Below are 24288 nucleotides of genomic sequence, written 5' to 3'. Positions count from 1 at the left end.
TTACTACAGCTCATACTATTGCTCATATATTCCTCATATGTGTCCAACTGTAAATCCCTTAGGCTAAACTTTTGTGCGTAACCAGGGCTGGACTGGGAAGAGAAATCGTCCGGAATTTTACATGACAAATAGTGCATATCGCGGCACCGTTTTGTGGTCCGTTCTGCATAATGCGGCGGCTCATTGTTGCTTATCGCGGCACGTTCGGCACGTTTCGGGACCGAACCACCGGCCCGCTTGGTTCTCTCGATGGACATTCCGCCCCTGATCGGATTAAAAGTGTGTCGTCCCACCGGGAAAATGCCCGGTATGCCAGATTATTGCCAGATATTTCAATGTTATGTTTATTTATCACATCATCAAATTAGGTTACACCAACAAAGGTCATTTTTATGGGTTACAACAAGAAGACATAGAGCCTTGAGACAACAAATACAGGCAAGTATGCTATTACGTTTCTAAGCAAATGTACCTAGAATTGTTGCCTGACAGATGACACAACTGGTAAAAAAAAAAATCCCATAGACTTACACTGAAGGAAGAACCTTTGCCATATTTAGTGACCACAATATCATGTCTAGGCTCTTTTGACTTAAGCCAAAATGTAACCACCTACCAACCACCAAGATCACCCTAGTAACCACCTTGAAATGCCTTAGAAACCACCCAGAATACCCTAGCAACTGCAGAGCAATGCCATAGCAACCACCCACAACACCCTAGCATCGTAGTGAGTTTTGCAAGGGCAAACTTTTCTTCAAAAATAATAAATTAAAAAACAAGTTTTTTATTTTATTTTGGCATGTATTTGATATTTAGAATGAACAGCAGACAGGAAATGATGAGGAAATGGCACCAGGAACTGAAATTAGATGTAAAAAACATGATTTTCCTGTATAATAATGATACAATTTACATTATGATTAACAAGAGAGTACATTTACTTTTTACAGTAAATTATTGTTAAAATTACAGTAAAAACAATAATCAGGCGTTCCCTCAATTCCCCGCATGATCAATCATATTTCATTATATTTTATGAGAATATGTTTCTTCCTGTGTAGCTCAGTGGTAAAGACGCTGGCTACCACCCCTGGAGTTCGATAGTTCACTAGTTCAAATTCCAGGTTGTGCTGTGTGACTCCAGCTGGGTCTCCTAAGCAACCAAATTGTCCTGGTTACTAGGGAGGGTAGAGTCACATGGGGTAACCTCTTGATTGCAATAATGTGGTGGGGTGCGTGGTGAGATGATTGTGGATGCCACATACACTATGTCTCCGTGGAAACACTCTCAAGCCACGTGATGTGCTCAGACACGGAGGCAGCTGGGATTCGTCCTCCGCCACCCGTATTGAGGTGAATCACAACATGACCACGAGGACTTCAAAAAAATGGAGAATTGGGCATTCCAAATTGAGGGGAAAAGGATAGAAAATCTCTGTCTCTACATGTTTATTGGTCATTGCTCCTTGAAGAGCCACTATTGGTGGTCATCATGTGCCCTTCTGGTGATTAACAATACCTTAGAAAGTAAAAAAACTGATTTTTACAGTTTCAGAAGATTAATATCAAGTTTAGGATGTTTTGTTATACTGTAAATTTTTACAGTGCCATCGTGGTCATTTAAATTACAACAGTTTTAAATTGTAAAATTTACAGGTTGATCTGTAAAGTTGTTTACATTATTACTGTATTTATTTACACAATTATTCTGGCAACCACAGCTGCCAGTTTTTTGTTTTTTTTAAAAACAACAATTTTTTTTTTTACAGTGTGGATTCAAACCTCTATGACTTTTCCCATTGAAAAGGGAAGGACATTTTTTTAGCCATAATACTTTAATGAAAGTGAATAGAGACTCGGGGATATCAAGCTCTAAAAAGGACAACAAAACAAATCATAAAAACCACAGTAAAAAGTATTCAATATGACTCTTGCACAATATTGAAAGTCCACATCCACTTTGTGTGAGGAACTGACAGAAATGTATGTTGTTATTCACACCTAAATCTCGAAAGTCAATGACTGGCATATGGGTTTGGAGCAACATTATGGTGAGTAAATAATTACAGAATTTTCATCTCTTTTTTTTTTTTTTAAAGGTAGCTTTGAGGAGGAATGGCAGCAAATGTGTTAAAAGGTGTGGACTGGAGTGGATGTGGGGCGACTGGCTGTGGCTGAGGTCTGCTGTTTGTGAAATGGGCACACACTGAGATGGCAAAGCCGTGGCGTCCACCTGCTGTGCACTGGGGGTAGAGGTGGGGGGCACGCTGTGTTCAGGTGGGCTGGACAAACTCTTTTAAGCTTCTGCTATTACACACACCTGTCGTGTTTTAGGGAATCTTGTTCTCACTCACCTCTTCTCGCCCACATTCAATCCGTCCTTTTCCCGTCTCACTGTCAGCAAAATTCACATATTTTCATTCAGTTGAGTCAAATGAAAGTGTGAAAAGAGGCTAAAAAATAAATAATCCCAAGCTATTTAAAGCTATATATTTTATCAGTATGTGCAATCCCTGAAATTTGACCCCAATGACCTTAAACCATCTTCTACAAACTGAGCTACATAAACTCACAAATCATCCAAACACTTAGCCATCCCAATAAAACTGTTGTCTCTATATAAAAAAAGAGGCACTCTTTCTATGAAGACTCTCTGCAAAAAAGGACCAGAGGACCAAAATATGAGGGTGTGATTCCAACATGATGCATGTGTGGCCTGAATGAAGGAGCAGCTCTTTTTCTTCACATAGGGCATTTTGTTAAGGCTACAACAACAAAGGGAGACCATGTGACCCGCAGGACAAATAAATAGCATCTGGGGATTTTCAGTTCCAGCCCACCTCAGCATGCCAACACTGTAATCTCTCCCATATGAAGCCAGGGCTTCGCCACTTTCAATAATTCACACTGTACACATAACATGACAATAAGGGCATTCGTGCAGAGGCCTGATTCCTAGATCAAAGCTCAAAACGGCCAGCTGTAAACATGCTTACCAGTCATTCTACATGAACTTCAATGGCTAAGCGCTTTGTAAAACAATTTTCTTGGTGAATATTCACAGCGCATATTCGCTCTTGGTATGGACAGGCCAGTCAGCTGGTTATTCAGCAGTGTGGTAAAAGTGAGGATGAAGGCAAAGCAGAGGGTAGGATCGGAGAGGATGTGAAATCTCTAAAGTAGGCCTGGGCGAAAAATCGATTCAATGAATTAATTCGAATTTTTTGTTGCGGGCGATTTAAAAAATAAGTAAATCGAGTTTTTGTGTAATGGCGCATTTTTGGCTCCCCGGAGCATCCGTAGCGTTAGTTTCACATAGCAGTATGGCAAGCGACAACAACAACATCATAGCACACACGAAACGGCAACAGCATACAGCAAGCGACAACATGGCTACCGGTGAGAGTGGGAGGTTTGTTCCCAAGAAACTTCATCCCAGAAATGGGGGTTACATTTGTCTTGCTTTTGATTAAATAAAAGCAAAATTTGCTTTAAGTTGTCTGCCGTTTGTCGTATTGATTTCCTTAATAAGTAGATGGGAAAATCGGGAAAAAATCGTAAATCGAATTAAAAAAAATAAAATCAGAGATTTTATTTTTAGGCCATATCGCCCAGCCCTACTCTAAAGGGTTTCTTCAGTTGTCAGTCAAAACAGCAGGGAAAGGATTTGGTATTAATGGACCCTCACTCTGCCAAAATCAGAGCACTGGACACCAGGCAGAAAAAAAATAAGTATTCCTCCTCTCGAATAAGAAAAGGCTTCCACTAGTCTCAAAGACATCAGAGTCCATATCAATAGCTCCCAAAAGAGCAGAAACCACTCAATGGGGCCTGCAGGCACCCCTCTTTCTAGGACTGTACCCCAGCTGACTCTTCATTCAATTAGGAATGCACCTCTGCCCTCAGCACCAACTCCCTGAGAGGAAAGAAGCGCACACTCCCTCCCTACTCCCTACTGAGATCTGTCAGCATTCCCTCACCAATTTAGATACCAACTCATCTTAACCTGCTCAGACTTCACAGATATGCATGGGCAGACACTTGCCATTGAAGGCTTTCTCCGAAAAGGGTGCAGCATTGATAACTGTGTGATCTAGAGCGGAGATGTCACTCTAGTTGGACGTTGGCTAAGCTGGAGGACAATTAACATTCTTAATACAAAAGCTCACCCTTTTATTAGATCCGTCCATCCCGTGGTTCCTGCATTCTCTCCTTGATCTGATGAAGTTTACACAGCTGCTGCATCTGCCACTACTCTCCAGACACCCCCACGACCCCCTGCTGCAGTCCACTTTGCCACACATTCACTCGCCCTTCACAATACTGCATCACACTACTTTCATTTGGGCAAGGTTTCATTACCTCAACTGGGCTGCTTTTAATCTGCTCTGCACAGCAAGCATCTCCTTAGTGTTTTATGGCTATTTCTCTGAGTTGCCAAAACAACCAAGCAGCCATGGACGAAAAGAGCTTTATAATTTAAGTTTCAAATTAGTAATCATTATTAATGTGTCTAGACTCAACATCCTTTCTCAGTCCACAATGATACATCATTTTAAACTTAAATCTACATGCCCTGAGCATTTTATTAGGAAATCTATGGTCCTCATAAAGTGCCCGACGTGGTCTTCTGCTGTTGTAGTTCATCCCCCTCAATGTTTGACATATTATGCATTCTGAGATGCTGTTCTGCTCACTAAAATTGCACATACTGAAACCAGCCTGTCTTGCACCAACAATGATGCCATGGTCGAAATCACCAAGATATTTATTTTTTCCCCATTCTGATGGTTGAACATTAACTGAAGCACCTGACACATGTCAGAATGAGTTTATGCGCTGCACTGCTGCTACATGATTGGCTGATTAGATAATCGCATGAACAAGTAGGTGTACAAGGTGTTCCCAATAACAAACTTGTACTTTGTGCTGGAATCTTGCAAGAAAATCCAGTTTAAACCATCTTTTTATATTTATTTTATCCCCTTGTCTCCCAATTTGGAATGTCCAATTCCCACTACTTAGTAGGTCCTCATGGTGTCGCGGTAACTCACCTCAATCCGGGTGGTGGAGGACAAGTCTCAGTTTCCTCCGCTTCTGAGACAGTCAATCCATGCATCTTATCACATGGCTCCCAGCATGTGGAGACTCATGCCAATCTCTGTGATCCATACACAACTTCCCAAGCGCCCCATTGAGAGCAAGAACCCCTAATCTCAACCACGAGGAGGTTACCCCATGTGACTCTACCCTCGCTAGCAACCTGGCCTATTTAGCTGTTTTGGAGACCTGGCTGGAGTCACCCAGCATGCCCTGGATTCGAACTCGCAACTCCAGGGGTGGTAGTCAGAGTCAATACTCACTGAGCTACCCAGGCCCCTCAGTTTAAACAATCGTAAGATTTAAGATGGTTTATAGGTGGTCCAAGCTGGTCGTTTGTGGTCATTAGCTGGTTCAATCTGTACTACACGGTTGGTTTCGACCTGGTAACCTACCTTGGTCAAGCTGGTTAGAGCTGGTAGAACACTTTAGGCCAGCAAGACACCAGTTAGCATGTTATACAAACAAGCTTGATGACCTTAAGCTAGTATAATCAGAGGTTTATATTTGGGTGCTAATTATTTATGGTCATTAACTGGGCCAATCTAGTCTGTATGGTTCATCAGCTGGCCTAACAGTTGGTGGATCTGGTTTCAACCTAGAACATCTTGGTCAAGCTGGTCAGAGCTGATAGACCACCTTGGAGCAGCAACAAACAGGCTTGACTACCTTAAGTTGGAATTACCTGGTTTTTGAAGCAACAAGTAGAAGCCTTCTCCTTCTCACAGGTCTAACTGGGATGAAACCATCATGACCAGCCCTTCCATTAGCATCCTCTCAGCCCTTCACAAACAGCACTCCACAGGAGCCAAAGAGCCTCTACTGCGGGAGTGTGTTATATCATTTAAAAAGACAGCATAAAATTGCTATTGATTCCACATGGAGGGGGTGAAGCAAATAAAGCCCCATCATCCTTCCTGCCAGCATGTCATAGCAAAGATGATTTAATCAAAGCAAAATCCTGCCACTCAGCTCAGACCCCATGCCATAAACATTGTCCTCATTTATAGTTATGGCATATTAAATCCTTTTAATGTCTTTGGTTATGTCCTTTAATTGCAAAAAAAACATCAAGTTTTTTTCTCAGAGCTTTTTAAAAAGCTCATTTCCTGCACATTTGTTTAACACAGGCCTGACCGCACTCACATCTGGCTGGTTGGACAAGAATGATGTCAGTGGATGCTGGATCATGGTTGTGGAGTTGGAAAGTATCAAGAGATTTCTCACACGTGAAAGGCTCACTTGAATTCTGTCTGTGCTTAAAGGGATACTTCACTCAAAAATGAAACTTCTGTCCTAATTTAAGTACGCCTAGCCAACATATTGACCTATCAATGGTTGTAAAAACATACTACCACAAATGCATGAATTCTGATGTTTGATATGCTCCAGGCGAGCGGAGACAGCAATCCTTCTTGAATGTGAAGTACAAGAGACACACAATGGCCCTGATTCCCTGTCACGTGTAATAGATGACTTATGGGTATCCGGCTTCCATTAGCATCACAATAGACTACACCAACAATATGGACGCATTCACTCCAAGGGTCCCTGGCTCGGGTGGGCTGGGGGGAAGGGCCAGAGTGGCCCAAAGGGAGGCAGGCAGGAAGCCTTTTACTCCCAAAAACAACAGCATTCAAGAAACACTGCTTGCTAGAACAGCAAGATTTGTGCCTTGGAAGTAGAGCAGGTGACACAGAACTGGATTCAAGTGCGCAGAATGAGGCACTGAAGCAGGAAAAAAATAAAATTTTGATCAAGTTTCAGAACTGAGAAAAAAAAACAACAACTCATCAGGTCAACAATGAGTCCTTAAATACATTCGTAATTAATTTAACTACATTCATTTAATTCAACATGATAGTTCAAATACAATAAGGAAACTATACAAATTATTTTACTGACTGTGTCAAAAGTATTCAGGTTATTAAATGTGATGCAGTGTTATACTGATATATATATCAGTATAACACACATCCTTGTAAAAATGTCAAGCACTGCATTGCCTTAATTTCTTTCAAAACAATGATTGACTGATGAGTTTCTAGAGAAAGCGGTTTCTTTTTTGCCATTTTTGACCTAATATTGACCTTAAGACATGCCCGTCTATCGCATACTGTTGCAACTCAAAAATAAACACAAACACAATGTTAAGCTTCATTTAATGAACCAAACAGCTTTCAGCTGTGTTTGATATAATGGCAAGTGATTTTCTAGTACCAAATTAGCAATTTAGCGTGATTACTCAAGAATAAGGTGTTGGAGTGATGGCTGCTGGCCAGTCTAGATTTGATCAAAAATGACTTTTTTCAAGTGGTGCTGGTAATGGTGCTCTTTTTTACATCAGTAATGTCCAGAATTATTTGTGATCAGTTAAATGCCACTTTGGTTAATTAAAGTACCAAAATCTGTACATTATTCCAAACTTTTGTCCGCCAGTGTATATATATATGTTTTGTATCTGTATGTGCAGTAGTGTCTAATAAAGTACTGGCAATGCACACTTAAATTTATCTTGCCATTAAAGCTCAGCATACCCATTGATTTTATGCCATGTATACATATACTTGTATCAAAGATTTATACTTCTAAAAAAATTTAATTATCCGCAAAAACATTTTAACGTTTATATTTAAATAATGAAAATAAATTCTGAACTAAAAAGTTTTTTTTTTTTTTTTTGATAATTATTAAAACTGAAACTAGACTAAAATAAATTTTCCTGACTCTGGAATGAAACAAAAATGTCCATATTTTAATATCAATTAAACATAAAAATGCCTAAAATACACTAGTGGTAACACTAGATAAACCTGTGAAATTTAACAATGTTAAAAATATTTAAATAATCTCATATAATGCATTAATTTTGGCAATTCTAAAATACTTAAATAAAAACTAAATATACTGAAAAACTTAAAAGGAAAAAAAAAGATTAAACTAAAATGAATAGAAATTAAAAATTAAATAAAAACTAAATTAAATGAAGCTGAATTAGAAGGATTTTTTTTTTTTACAAATCGCTTAGCCATTAAAGTCCATGTAGAATGATTGGTTATAAAGTTTGCTTCCAAAATGTGACTAATGCCAACCAGCTGCCTATTATGGGTGGCTTAGAGGGAAAGGTCACAAGATGAATGTCAAGGCATGCCCTTAGAGGTGACCACTACTCAAAACCTAGCCTTTTTGGGGGGTCAAAATGCTGGCCCACCACCCACAAGTTGGCTTTAACAAGCTAAGAGTTCAAGCTTCTACATTTTGCACTGTGACCTAATGAGTGTATGTGTGCATGTGTCTGGGGTCAGGCCATTCTGTGTCCCCTGTGCCATCTGCCACCCACTGAGAAAGCAAAGCCTCACTCATACACACAAACACTTGCATCTATTTTCCATGGGGGGGAAAAAAACTAAAATCTAGTTAATTTCTATTATATAAATCTTCATGAGCATCATCAAAAACTAAAAACTTTAGACCAGGCGATATCAATGCAGACACTATGTCAGATTTTCCTAATTAAGGTGCCTGCTTGTCAATGCTTGGCAAAAATCAGGCTGATTTTAGGAGCATTAGGTTAATGGAAGTACTTGTCCTGATTTCTGAGCTGTGAGCATTTTCACAGCTCAAAAACACAGAAAACTGGGAGCATCACACACAAAAGAAAAGTCGTTTGAATCCATCAGACAATATCTGTTTGGAGATGCATTTGAAACCCATCTTATAAGAAGGCATTCATTTTCTGTTTTATAGCAAACTTCAATAATGTATGACAATAAACCAGGACTGCATGCTGGCAAATCTAGTAGTACCCGTACTCTCTGCTTACACAGTCATGCACTTAAAATCCAGGCAGTATGTGATTTAAAGTTGTTCTGCTGGAAAATGCAAGGACATCCCTGAAAAAGATGGTGCTGGATAGCAGTGTATGTTGCTCCAAATTTTTTTACAGATCTGTCTGCATTTATGGTGCCCTCACAGATGTGCAAATTGCCCATGCCTTGTGCACTGAAACACCCCTGGCCCATACAGACACTGGCTTTTGGACCTGATGCTAATAATGATGCTTGGATGGTTCTTCTCCTCTTTGGCCCAGATAACACGACAGCTATGTTTTTCAAAAACGTTTTCAGACCAAAAACACAGTGCCACTGTTCTACTTTCCATCTAAGATGAGACTGAGCCCACAGAATTCGGCAGCGCTTCTGGACAGTGTTGATGTATGGCTTCTGCTTTGCATAGTAAAGTCTTAACTTGCATCTGTGGATGCAGCGGTGAATGGTGTTGACTAACAAAGGTTTATTAAAGTTATTCCAAGCCAATGTTCTTGATATCATTACAGATGAATGCCGTTTTTTAAAACTGTGACGTCTGAAGGATCAGAGATCATGTGCATTCAGAAGTGGTTTTAGCCTTGCATTTTACTCAACAAGATTTGACCAGATTCCTTGAATCTTTTAACTATATTGTGCACTGTAGAGGGTGAAATGCCTAAAATCCTTCCAATTTGTCTTTGGGGAACATTGTTCTCAAAGTGCTGGATTATTTGCTGAAGCATCTGTTGGCAATTTGATAAATCTCAAATGATCCTTGCCCTTGAAGATCTAGGCTGTTTTTGGAGGCTCACATATACAGCAGTATGACACGATTGCCTCACCTGTTTAACATCTCCTGTTTCACATTGCCTTATTTCTACTCATCAAATTGTTATTAGTCTTAAATTGCCCCTGTCTCAACTTTCTTCGAGTGTGTCAACTGATGTGAAATTACTGTACATTTTCAAAAAACAATGAAATTCACATGGAAAAACCTCATATAATGTGTAAATGTAGTGCTTTCAATATAGCAAAGGCTGAATATAATTTACAAATCACTCCTTTTTGCTTTTATTCAAATTTTTCATACTTTTTGGAATTGGGCTTGTACACTGAGTGTACGTCTTTAATCTTTCAGATACTCGATTAAATCCAATCTTCAAAGGCTTTCCTTTATTCCAATCCACACATTTGAGTCAAGGAGTTCTTGGCTTTGTCTTACAGCCTTCATATATATATGGCTATACTTCATGATTCTCAATAAGCATACACATCTTTAAAAGCATTTAACCTTAATATAAAAACAGCAGTTTATATCAGCAGCTCTTGAGTGAAAGGTGAATGACAATGGATTATTGTTTATCCTCAAGCGACTACAACACAGAAGTAGGAATGTGCAAAAATGCGCATTTTCATGCCTAAAAAAAGGAATTCAGAGTACAATTAGGCTGGTTTTGGGCACATCTGACACGATCAGACACATTTTTTAAAGGCTGTTAACATTACGCATTCTTGCACAACAGAATGGACAAATTCAGAGGTTTCAAGGCACATTTGACACAGTATTTTACAAACGCAACGGTTATGGCGGGAGGCTCAAAACAGCGCAAGACAACGCAACTGCCAAAGACTGTCTGAATGTGTGCTTCCATAACGGCAGTGAAAGTATTAAGTACTAAATATAGCATTACAGCTAATATATTGAACCTAAAATTAGTTAACCTCACTAATCAACTTGTGGTGGTTGACTAGTCATCCAACAACAGACAACAGCCTTCAAAAGTCATGGACACATTTGCAGTCAACAAATGACGAACAGGTGATGCAGGCCTAAAATAAATGGCTAATGCCTTCTTATTCAGCCCAAAATATCCCCCACTCCATCAGTCATGCAGTACACTGCTGTTACAGTGAGTGGGATTCTGGTATGTAACCAAGATCTACAGGCATACGTTGCTAATAGACAATCACTTCCATCTACATAAAGAGAAAGTACCGATAAAGACTGACAGGGAACACAGCGGAACTCTACCACCATTCATTCCACAGCTCTCTGGAATACTTGGTCCGACTGGTCAATCTTAGCATTCTGCAGTCAGAAATGTTTATATAATGACTGCAAAACTGTACTGACAATTGTTGCAGGCAATCGATTTCCTACCTAACTGTGCTTGTTTCACTCCATAGTCTTTTTTTCTCACATAATACAATTTTCAACATCATTCAATATTTTATGTCCATTGTTTTATTCATTTTGGTAAGCAGACGAGGAAAAAGCAGGATAATGTACAGTCAGCCGGTCATTATCGCAAAATAAACCTCTTCACGGTGATAACAAGACCGAACACCCTACTATTGCTATAATGACCGAGTGACTATACATACCTTCCTTGATAAAGAGTCAAAGTTTCATTCATTCAAATTAGTCATTTCAGGGAATGTTTTCCATCTGACGGCTTGTTTTAATTTTTACCAATTAATTTGAGTCATCATTCAAAGTATTCCCAGAAATTCCTGTCAGACACGTTTGTTTTTGTAGAAATGTAGTTTTAGTTTAATACAGCTGTTTATCTCTATGTTTTTTTATTAGGTTATATAGATTCTGTCAAATGTGTTGTTTATGATTTCAATAAACAAAGTTTTCTTCAATGATTCTATGAAAGCGCTTATTGTCACCGATTGTAGAGTACTGCATTACAGAAATGTAGTCAGAATGATTTAAGACTACATTTCTGTAATGCAGTATTTAACACTGACTAACAGATAATCAGTCTTATAGTAAGTGCGCAGACTTGAGAGCCGATCAATTAATTTCCCATTATACTGTCTTTAAAATAATAAATACCACTTTAAGAAGTGAAAGTGAAAGAACACAAAAAGAAATCAATGTATAACTCCTGCTGACCTGTGAGAAGTCTAAAAGCTCTGGTCACGGGACTCTGGATTAGAAAACCACAGTAGGATTAACAATGGACATCCATTGTGGAAACAGACAAGCCACCAGCAGAAATCTGTGGGTCGCAACCCCTGAGCCTTCACCGAGAGATGGAGGGGATTACAGAAGATGACCTCTCGTGAATCACACTAATGGTGAGGTGGCAGGTAGGGCTGACAGGGGTGATATAGCATATAGCTAAGAAATTATATCTGGATATTTTTCAGGCTATAAGCTACATCTTGATATTTATGCCAATTGTAATATTGCCATTGTAGCCAATATAGCTGTTCAGGTTGTAGTCAAAACCTGGAAGAGAATTCGCCATTGGTTCCCTCAGGATTTTCCTATGGGTTCTTATAATGGGGCTTTTCAATTTATGAGTAAAATAAGGTCTGTGGTAAACATAACTTGATGATATGCAGACATTTTGTTCTACAACATTAATTACACAAAGTCATACACTGCCTGGCCGTTTGGATTTAAATAAGCTGATACTTAAGAGCCTATGATTGGATCATTATTGCAGTGATTATTATGTTTCAGCTGGCAACAATTATTTTAACCCTAACTGATGCAACTATGTCGGAAGACATATCCCGTGGTCGTGGAAAAGATGTTACTGTGTTTCAGAAGTGACAGATTATTCAAAATAATAAGTCACATTGCAAAAAATCGACAGTAGAACTCACGGCTATGTTTAAAAGTGAAAGTAAGAGCATTTCCACACGCACAATGCAACGAGAACTTACAGGATTGGGACTTAATATCTGTGTGGCCACAAGCAAGCCACTTGTTAGTGTGGCTAATTGAAAAAAACAACAATTTGCTTGGGAGCATAAAGATTGGACTGTGGAGCAATGGAAAAAGGACATGTGGTCTGATGAGTCCAGATTTGCCCTATTCCAAAGTGGAGACGTCAGGGTAAGAAGGGATGTGCATGAAGCGATGCACCCATCATGCATAGTGCCCACTGTACAAGCCTCTGGAGGCAGTGTTATGATCTGGGGTTGCTTCAATTGGTCAGGTCTAGGCTAAGTAAAGTTATGCGGCAGTAAAATGAAGTCAGCTGACTACCTGAATGTACTGAATGACCAGGTTATCCCATCAATGGATTTTTTTTCTTCCCTGACGGCATGGGTTTGAGCATGAGGAATCATTTTCACACATGAATTGTCCATCGCAGAGTCCTGACCCTTAACCCCATTGAAAGGGTAACTTTACGATGTGGTGGAGAAGACTTTACAGAGTGGTTTGACTCCGCCATCATCAATACAAGATCTCGGCCAAAAATGTATGCAACTCTGGATGGAAAATTCTTTGGTGACGTTGCATAAGTTTGTCGAAACAATACTATGATGACTGCATGCTATGATCAAAGCTAAAGGCGGTCCAACAAAATATTAGAGTATGCAACTTTTTATTTGGTCAGGCAGTGTAACTTAAATGGGAATTTTGAATTAACATTGTAAAACAAAATGTCCATGTATAATCAAGTAATGTTTACTACATTACTACCTTATTTTACTCGTAAACTGAAAAACCCCATTATAAAAGCCCAGAGGAAAATCCAGAGGAAACCCATGGCCAATTAGCCTTTCGGGTTCACCTACAAATTGATGTCAATGCTGAACAGCTCTTGTATAGCATTGACAAAAGTTTAATGCATGATACAATAAAAATCAATAACCAAGGCATGTTTTCCACATTGTTTTTCATTAAATGAACACAAGTAAGATTTATTTGTCATTTTCATTATATGCACCAACACAGGCAATATTTACCTACAAATATTTGTACTTATACTATGACATTGTTCCTACTCAAGTTTAAATGAGAGAATCTATTATTAGATCTCTGTATTAATGCTGCTATAAATGTGAGGCACAAGACAATGAGGATTGCAGAACTAACAATGCAGCCTATATAAAGTTAATGACCAAATAAAAAGCACAATAAAATCATTGAGATACTCATGTTGCTTAATTTTATCGGCAGCAAAATCATTATGAACATGGGAGACTGGGGCTTGTTGTCATACAGGGAAGTTGTCACAAAGTCTACACATCTCAGTTATAAGGTTTTGAGTCAAACGTCCAATTATGAATCGATTATGAAAATTGGTAGCGTTGTTGTTTCTATCAACTAAGCAGGATTGACTGCTATGTGTTATCAGAATGCCGTAAACACAGACAGGCCAAGTGATACAAAGACTGAAACATCCCAGTGCTGTTACTAAATATTAGCACTCCAAGAATGCCATTTGTCTAATCGAATTATAGGACCAGAACAAAGTTTTGTAGAAATATATACAGTATATTCAACACATCGCCCAGCATTAGTGGCAGGTGGAGCCTTTGCTCTATCTACTGTACTAGCGCTTCGTGTTTCCCAGCAGCCAAACTTCCATCCTCCCAGGGTCTGCTTGTGCTCCCATAGGACCAATTATTACAGCGAGTCCTCCACTGAATCACTCTATCAATTAGGAGGCGGTGAGTACATCATCACATATATTACTGCTGAGGCAGGCCTGGCTGTGGGGGTTACGAGAGAGAGAGAAAGATGGACAGCAGACTGGTGTCTGTAATCAAAACTCCCCAGAGAAGCATGAGAACTCCACCTCCAGCCCTGCGGAAGTGTGAACACACCGGTGGCTGGCACCTTCTAGCACGCACACATTCAGAGCCAGAAACAGGGTTAAATCAATATTTTCAATCTCTCAGGATCAATGCCACACCTGAACATGGAGAAACCTGTTAGCAGACAACAATATGTGTAAATGAAAAGCCAAACTTCATGACCCTGATGGGTCTCCTCTCTAAGATCCCCTCTCTGTCTTGTGCAATGCAGGGCTCAAGTTTCAAGTAAACAGTTTCAAGTGAATTGTACTCGTGAAAATCAACACGATATAGTATTTATTTGTATGAATGTGAACTTATATATATATATATATATGAAATAATTACAAAAATAATTGTCTTTTGTGTTAAACTATTTATAAGACAGAGCTTGAGGAATACTAAAGAGGTGTGGGCACAACGCCAAAAAATGAATGAGGTACAGAGGGCTGAATGAGGTCCCGGGTCACGAGATATGCGTTTTGGGGTAAAAGGAACATTCTGAGTTCAATATAAGTGGTTCTTGCTCTCAATGGGTGATGAGTTGTGTGTGGATCACGGAGAGTAGCATGAGTCTCCACATGTTGTGAGTCTCTGCGGTGTCTTGCAAAATGAGCCACATGATAAGATGTGCGGATTGACTATCTCAGAAGCGGAGGCAACTGAGACTTGTCCTCCACCACCCGGATTGAGGTGAGTAACCGCGCCACCACAACGACCTACTAAGTAGTGGGAATTGGGCATTCCAAACTGGGAGAAAAGGGGATAAAAAATTACCCATTCACTTGCATCACTCTAACCACAATTGTTGCTTTTTTTTTAATGAAAAGGCAGGACAAGTTTGAATTAATTTGTGTGATAATCAATATTAGGCCACAAATGCCGTCGATTTATCTTAATTTGTATTAAACCCGGAATATACCGTATCTTTAAGAGAGCAGAAAGGAAAGGAATATGTTCGCATTAATAAGATTTCATAATGTTGCTATGTCTTTAAGTGGAGCAGTTTCCTGCTTCACTCAAACAAAAGCAGCCAATTGGAGTGGTGAAATATGAGACCAGCGTCTGCACTGACTGACTTCTGCTGGACTCGCTCTTCAACACTGAAGAAGATTAGTCCCTTAAAGGGGTAGTTCACAAAAAAAATAACAAATATTCTGTGATAATATCATCACCTAAAAGTCTAAAACATCTCCTTTTGTTCCACCAAAGCAAGTCAGAGGTGTTTGGAACAACATGAGGGTGAGTAATGATGACAGAATTACAATTTTTGGGTTGAACTATTCCTTTAATGGCTGCACACTGCTCACATGCCACAAATATCTGCAGTCATGTCCAGAAAATGCAGTCTAATCTGTTCAGCAGGCAAATGTACTCTTCATATGACATTACAGAATCTTTAAATAGTTGAATTGTTAGTGTAGATGAACCTTGAGTCTTAACAGTAAACCCTTACTTACAGTAAGCCCCCCACTCCCTGTGACAAACTTTACAAGACTGCATATATATATATATATATTTTTTTTTTTTTTTTAATTATTATTATAATTTTTTCTTTTTCTTTTTTACCCCATTGCTGTTTAGAAGAATAAATTGGGTAATTAAATGATAATTGTTTCCTATGAGTCCTATTCTGGTATCAATCAGAAACAATGCTTTCGATTAACTTGTTTCTTTTCCTCCATGCTTAAGATAAAATTGCTCAAACTGACCACAACATTTTACATGTGGTCATGGTCTCTGATCTTAAAAACACTCTCTTTGTGCTATCAGAGAAGCTGTCAATAGTATCATGTCACACAGTGGTCAACAAATAGCAAATGTTAAATGCCTTGGGCGTTTGGCTTTCAGAGTTGGCCAGCCAAGCATGAGATAGACTAGACAACCCAAAGCACTTTGGCTTGCACTTCTTTTTCACCTGGTAGAAACAGAGAATATCTGACCAGTGTGGACATGCAGTTGTAGACTACAGGGTCAATTAAACAACTCCAAAGGTCAACACTAGGGCATATTTTTGCCTTGAGTACTATAGATGTCAAGAAATCTAAAACCTCAATACAAACAGGGTGATGTTTGGAATATATGTTGGTTTTCTGACAGGTCCATATGTTTTAATGACATCTCTGTAATTGGGTCCAAATGAGAAAGTAATTCCTCATTCATTGTTGTTGTCACAAAACATCAGGTGCTAACAAGCCCCACAAATGCGGTCAACACTGAGCTTAAACGTGACAGAACCATGAGACTTAGGATAATATCTACATCCGTCACACTAAAAACATGGACAAACATCCCTGGACCTATCAGATCATACATATCCTGTTGGTATGGGATTTTTAATGCTCACTGCCTATTACCTAGAGAGTGGGGTAATATGTGTGATACTGGCTAATACAATTTAATTAAGGCAGTTGAGACTTTTTGTCCATATTGAGCAACTTTGAGGTCATCTATGTGCTAGTATACTCACAAATGTTGACTACATTCACTTTTAGCACATATACACATTTAAAATTTAGTATCTCTCTCTTTCAGGAAAAAGGACCAAATATATTGATGACTCATCTTGCACTACACAAATTTGTGTACAATCAAATGCTCTCTACAATGGGAATGCTCCTCCCCCAATAGAGCACAATAGTTAGGTTCTGAAAGTAAAAATCCATTTAAGTTTCTTAATAGACAAATAGATTTTTAACAATAACTTAGATATTTAAAGACAGACCATCCAAGAGCAAAGAGGTTGTTAACCAATGGTATATGCTTCTTTAGAAGTCATCAGTATGCATTATTTGAACATCATATTAAAAACATCATGTTTAATAGTGGAATTTGTGGTTAAGTAGCCTGACCGATATGGGATTTTTGAGAAACATACCGATTTTAAATGGGGAAATTCACCGTTTACCGATATGGTGGCCGATAAAGTTAAAGAGCTGGAATAAAAACAGACCTTTTCTATGTGGATTGTGCACCGATATGACTATGCGAAGGTACTCAGAAGGCTGCTTCCTTAAACAAATATTATTTATCAAAGAATATTTGACATTATTAATATACATTGTCAACAAATTCTAGAAATGAACAAAGAGAAAATAAAGAATAAATAAAAATACAATAAATAGCTTAAAAACATCAGTACTGTATGTTTAGTATCAGGTCAAATGCTGACCATTAAAATAAAGAATAAATAAAATACAATAAATAGCTAAATAAACATCAGTACTGTACTGTTGAGTATCAGTCAAATGCTGACTATTATAATACTTCCAGTAAATTTTTGGCAGGTTGCAAAACAAGAAGCATTTACACCTGCCGAGACAAGAGATAAACAGCGGCAGCGGTGTTCCACCATATTCTGCTATACTAGTTCAGGGGAAACTTTCAAGGGTGGAAAACCAAACTTTTAAATATGACATTTTGTAAATGCAATGACTGGAATTGTTCGGTTGAAGGGTTGTGAATCCTGAACAAACAGTTTGGAGAATACGTGTTTACAAGCTGACAAGGTATGAAAGTAGCTATATTATTACTTTCCAGAATTGTGTCTCACCAACAGACATAATCCACCACTGCATCTTGTCTGCTGAGCTGCAAATAGATGCCCTGATGTTTACCTTTCAACCCGCTACATTGCTTATTGCACTAAAAAACTTTAGCTGCCTAACAGCAAACAGATGTAATAAACATGAGTGACATTGTTGTCAGGGACAGGGTTAAAGTTAGTTACATAAAATGATGGCTTCATTGTATATTAACCTTTCAGTAAGTATTTCACAAACTAGTTAGCAATTTACCAAGAACACACCGCTTAACTCCACCCTGAGTCAGCTCTTTAAACAATGGAGTTGGAGAGCGCTCTGCTGGACAAACTACGTGAAGACACATATTCTAAAGCATTCTGCATTATATGTTCTGAAAAAAGTTTTCATATCTGTGCATATCGGTAAACATATACGCTGATACCGATATACTGGTGAAAGGCTAATATCGGCCAATAGTATCGGCCGACCGATATATCGGTCAAGCACTATTAAGAACTACACTATCCATGATCCTGCAGAGAAAGATTCACCAGTCTGTAAACACCAGTGAACAAAGCACGCAAAAACATCTCATCTGAGACTGTTTACTTCCATGACGGACGGTGAATTACTCTTACTACACTCTCAAACTACTTATACATTTGTATATATTGGAATATTTTACAATAAACTTAATGTATTGTTTCTATACTTAAAATCAACAACTTTAATACAAGTTTGACATTTTTCCATCATCTTTCATGTTATTATAGTGCATAAGTATGCAGTCTTGTCCCTTTCTCTTTTGTCCGATTTTTTTGTACATCATTTCATACAAGTTTGTAATGTTGTGATTCACCTCAGAGCAAGTTGGTTTGGTTTATGGCATAGAACTCTTTTGAAGAATGTAATGAATTCCCTAAGGAAAAAACTAATGGGAGAAATACTTCCAGAACAAGATGGCTGAAAAACTGGGCGGGCACTGCTGCTGTCTTTTTGGATATAAAAAAAAAAAAAAAAAAAAAAAAAAAATGGCGTCAAGCACATTGATATGCCCTGCCCAAACATCCCGTTCCAACAATTTCAAGATGTGTTTATAAAGACGTTAAATTCATAAAAAAAATTTGACAACAATACTTACTCAATTCAAGATAATCATTTGAAAACAGAAATCAACACTATATATTGGCCTATTTCTACAGCTACTCTTGTGTTTGTTAGGGTATAAAGAAGAAACATGCACATTTCTTTGTGATTATGTCACAAAATTCAGAGAGACCCCCTCATTCTTAATTTGAAATCAGAAGGACAGGAATAATCTGAATTTTAGGGCACACAATGAATGATAATTCAATCTGCTTTGTTAGAAACCACTCCAACTTATTTCTGGAAAATGAATACATCTAACAAGACACAAAGAGAAAGGCTCAGCTTGTTTCCTGGTTTGTATTATCCAAACAGGAATCATTGCAACTGTTCCACTAAGGAACATCTTATTCACATCATTCAGTGGATTTTTAGGCAAATAAGAATGTGCAAAAACACTAGCCATCATGATACTGCTATCAAAAACCACAAACTGCTTCATATTCTTTTTGCTGCATGCAATATTTCCAACTCATTTTAAAGGTATAAAATGTAATAGTTTTGTAATCGCAAATTGTTTCTTGCAAAATTACCGTGTAGTGCCACAGCCACAATTGCACATAAACAAAAGCGAGAGATTATTCTGGAAGTGTGTGTTGAGACTAAAGTTCTACAGACAACAATTCTGAGCGAATGCAGGATGCAGAGGCCTGAGCGGATCCCAGAATTCCTCATTATCCTCACAGCGGGTAGTTGGGGTGCGCCGGCGGTGTCAGCGCGAAGCGGACCGCTACTGAGGCAAGTCTGGGAACAGCGCTCTGGCTGCCCCACGGGGGAGGCCAGGCTCGCTCATTAGCCCTAAATGATCCACGGCAGCCCTGCAAACCAAGTGCCACTTAGTGCCCGTCAGAGATGCCAGTCCGGCCCTGATGAGATGACTGAGCAGCGAGCACACTGCATATCTGTAATAACACGATGGACAAAAAAGGCTGCACAATGGCGGCAAATGGGTCCAGCCAACGCCAGGCAGCGCTCTCCTTGTAAATGTCTTTCATTCTTTGGTCTTAGTTGAAATGACACAATATGATAAATGTTAGCCACCTTCAAAACAAACAGATGCATTGTGGGAACTGTTCTGGTGGCAAAAGCCTTATTGCAGGGAGTCCAATTGCGACTAAATGCTGCTCATTGCTCCTGAGACAGATGTACGTTTCACAGGTAATAATTACAGCAGCCTCATGTATTCTCATGCTCCTGTCACATTGTGATATTTACATGCTGTATTGTAATAATCTAAGTTAGGATACTAATAAATGTCATGAAACTTTCTTAGCATGTGCATCTGAAAGCCAGTACATAGATTATCTTATATATATATATATACAAAAATACGTACAGTTAGGTCCTCTAATCTCTTTGGACAAGCGGTGTTCCAAGAGTGCTGATGGGTTGGACGATACATGTAAAAATTTGTATTGCAAAATTCTTGACATATTAGGTCAATAACAATATACACTCACTGAGCACTTTATTAGGAACACTATGGTCCTAATAAAGTGCCTGATGTGGTTTTCTGTTGTTGTAGCCCATCCACCACATGTTTCGACATGTTGTCCATTCTGAGACGCTATTCTTCTCACCATATTTGTAAAGAGTGGTTATCTGAGATACCGTAGACTTTGTCAGTTCGAACAAGTCTGGTCATTCTCTGTTGACCTCTCTCATCAACAAGGCGTTTCTGTCCACAGAACTGTCGCTCACTGGATGTTTTTTGTTTTTGGCAACATTCTGAGTGAACTCTACACACTTTTGTGTGTGAAAATCCCAGGAGATAAGCAGTTACAGAAATACTCAAATCAGCCCATCTGTCATCAACATTAATGCCATGGTAGAAATTACTGACATCACATTTATCTGAAGCTTCTGACCCGTATATGCATGATTTTATGCACTGCACAGATAATCGCATGAGTAAGTAGGTATACAGGTGTTCCTAATAAAGTGCTCATTGATATCACCATATACATGTACAGTTCCACACCTAGTAAGGATGCAGATTTTTAGAAAGTAAAGTGAATTGAACCAAAGTTTGCATTAACCTGAAATGTATCCTTGTATAAAGCTAAAGTATGTAACTTTTTCCTCTGTTTGTTTTCAATGACCCGCTTAGACCTGCCCCAACAATGTTACTCAACTGAAGGCATGAGTTGGAGGCGGGCCTATCTCTTTCTTTTACCAACAGCAGAAGAAAGGTGTATTCAGAAAGCTTTTTTTGAAAACAACAATTATTTTAGCAATTTCATTTGGTGGCACAGAAATGACATACTTCAGCTTTAACTAATTTTTAAAACATTGATGGATAAAATGCTGGCTGTCACTGAGGCCACATCCACAATGATTTGTTTTCATTTGAAAACGCATCGATTTGACTATGTTTACACCTCTCATCCACACTAGAACAGTGTTTTCCTCCAATGCAAATGGAGACTTTCGAAAAAGTTCTCCATAACCACATACTTTGGAAAACTATGACGTTACGAAATTTGAAATATGTCTTAGACATAAGAATTTTTTTTAAGAGGCATGAAATAGAGCTAATGCATCGGTTTTCATTTTAACCTTCTTTAAGTGTCTTCACACTCTTCACATCTGCCTGTGCTCAGTATTTGTGTGTGCATATGAGGGAGAAAGCGCACTCTGTGAGACGATGGACAAAAAAGGCAACTTTAAATGCAAATAAAATGCAAAAGTCAATATTGATGGATAAAAATAATAGAATGATTATAATATAATAATGATTTGTATCATAACCTCTGATTTGACTGTGCATTCCTTACCATGCTACGACACTAGGCATAACCACAACACATTTCTACAGGTTGACAAATTTCTAGAAGTATATCGATTTAACTATCACCCACCCCTAAGTAAATTTTGTGTGACAGCATTTTGTAGCCCATTCGCCTCAAGGTTTGACGTGTTGTGCATTCTGAGATGCAATTCTGCTCACTACAATTGTACAGAATGGTTATCTGAGTTGCCATAGACTTTCTGCCAGCTCAGACTTTCTGTCACCAGTCTGACCATTCTCTGTTGACCTCTCTCATCAACATGGTGTTTCCATCCACAGAACTGCCACTAAATGGATGATTTTTTTTTTTTTTGATTTTGGCACCATTCTGAGTAAATTCTAGAGACTGTTCTGCGTGAAAGTCCCAGGAAATCAGCAGTTACAGAAATACTCAAACCAGCCCGTTTGGTACCAACAATCATGCCACAGACCAAATCACTGAGATCAAATTTTTCCCCATTCTGATGGCCGATGTGAACATTAACTGAAGCTCTTGACCCATTTCTGCATGATTTTGTGCACTGCAATGCTGCCACACAATTGGCTGAGTAGATCATTGCATGAATAAGTAGGTATAATGGTGTTCCTAATAAAGTGCTCATTGAGTGTTCATTTCTTGATATTAAAAGGGATAATTCACCTAAAAATACAAATTCTGACATAATTTACTCACTCATGTCATTCCAAACCTCTATGATTTTCTTCTGAACATAAAAGGAGATGTTAGGCAGAATGTTAGCCTCAGTTACCACTTTCAATGCATTTTTTTTCCATACAGTAAGTGAACAGTGACTAGTGTAGGCCATGTTTCAATTTAGGTTAGCACGTTAACTGATTCAAGCCATCAAGCCAAGAAAACTGCAAAAATATTTTCCTGTTTGAAACAAGAATCCCAAATTTGTGTGAAATAAAACTCCTTGTACAGATACTTAATAAAAACACATATCTGTATTACGGACAGCACTGTGCTGTGGCACAATATTCATAACAAATTGACTTAAGGCTCTGCTGCGTGCACAATAACACCCATTAAATGCAATTTCTTGGAACTCAATGTCCCATTGTGCGTTTCTCGCCATATTTTAAATCTGGTCATGTGTTCATTTGAATCCTCCAGAGGGTATGTAATCACGCAGGGCTGCTGAATGGAGGCTCGCAAAGCAGGTGAATTATGTAAGTGCTGCGCCTTCGCTTCTTTACCCGCCACTTTCTTCTACCCCTTTTCAAGCTCGTCTCATCACAAAGCAGCTGTTGTGGTGTTTTCACCGTGGTCACAATGAACCTCTAAGGCTGGGCAGTGAGCCAGCCCCGGCACAACTCAAGGCGCTAGAGAGCCCATCAGGTAAACAGTATGATAAGCTTTGCAGCAAAAATTAGACATTGTTTTGAAGTGAGAGGCAGTTGCTATAGTGACTGTTGCTAATTAACTGCATTCAGCCAGGGGAACAAAGGGCTTAAGGGTACTTAGGACGGCGTCTCTCACAGAGAGCTATGAGCGATGAATATGTACAATTCCATGGGTCTTTCGGCACCAAAATACCTGTGCCTATTCTTCTCTCCTCCTCGTACGAGCCAGGAGATGTGTGGTGGTCATTTTATCAAGACTAAAGGCTGCTGGACACCAATTAGAGGACTGAGTGAATCTCGATGCCATCAGGTTCCCTACAGCTTTAAAACAAAAATAATCATCCAATCCCCGGCCAATCAGGGTGCTTCATCAGCATGGAGGACCTCTCAAAGGGGATCTCATCAGCTCCTGTGGCATTCTGGGGAATGGACTGCCAGCTAGTATATATCATCAAAGCAACACAGTGGTGCATAATGAATAATATTAGAGATCAGAAGCTTGTCAGGTCACTCTTGCTAGATTTACAGGTTAGTCTTACATCTTAAAAGAAAACATTTCTGATGGTGATCTTTTGGGTATAAAGGTGAATTGTGTAGTTTTTTAAATAATGAAAATACTTCTATTCCACTTTAATACGCACAAAAGGCCAAGTAGGGGCCATTCAGAGCGAACACATTATTTCGTAATAAAAGAAAAAGCTGACGTAGAGCAACGAATGGTACAGAATGCAGGTGTCTCTTTTTACAGGACACAGCGTTTTAAAAACACAACACTCCTGAAAATAAGACATGCCACAATGGTCAAACACAGTCCATCTAGAACATGTTTACACAGACAAATTATTTAAAATGACGGGGAAAAAATGTTCAATGTGAACGGCCCCAAAATCATTTGTTGGTTGATTTCCCTAAAAAGTATAAACACTGTGGCAAAGCTTGTAAGGTGTATTAATGTTTTGACATTAAAAAACATTGCTCGGTTTTTGAGCGGTCCAACAGATACATTTGTGCATGT

General features: G+C 38.8%; 1 protein-coding gene across 2 annotated transcripts in view; it reads right to left on the bottom strand.

Moving 5' to 3' along the window:
- LOC127660265 (transcriptional enhancer factor TEF-1-like) overlaps positions 1 to 24288 on the bottom strand; it is a 99549-nt gene that overhangs the window by 32777 nt on the left and 42484 nt on the right. The gene's annotated exons all lie outside the window — the stretch shown is intronic.

Source organism: Xyrauchen texanus, chromosome 2 (assembly GCF_025860055.1).
Source record: "Xyrauchen texanus isolate HMW12.3.18 chromosome 2, RBS_HiC_50CHRs, whole genome shotgun sequence".
NCBI classification, from domain to species: domain Eukaryota; kingdom Metazoa; phylum Chordata; class Actinopteri; order Cypriniformes; family Catostomidae; genus Xyrauchen; species Xyrauchen texanus.
This window is presented reverse-complemented; position numbering and strand designations above follow the sequence as displayed.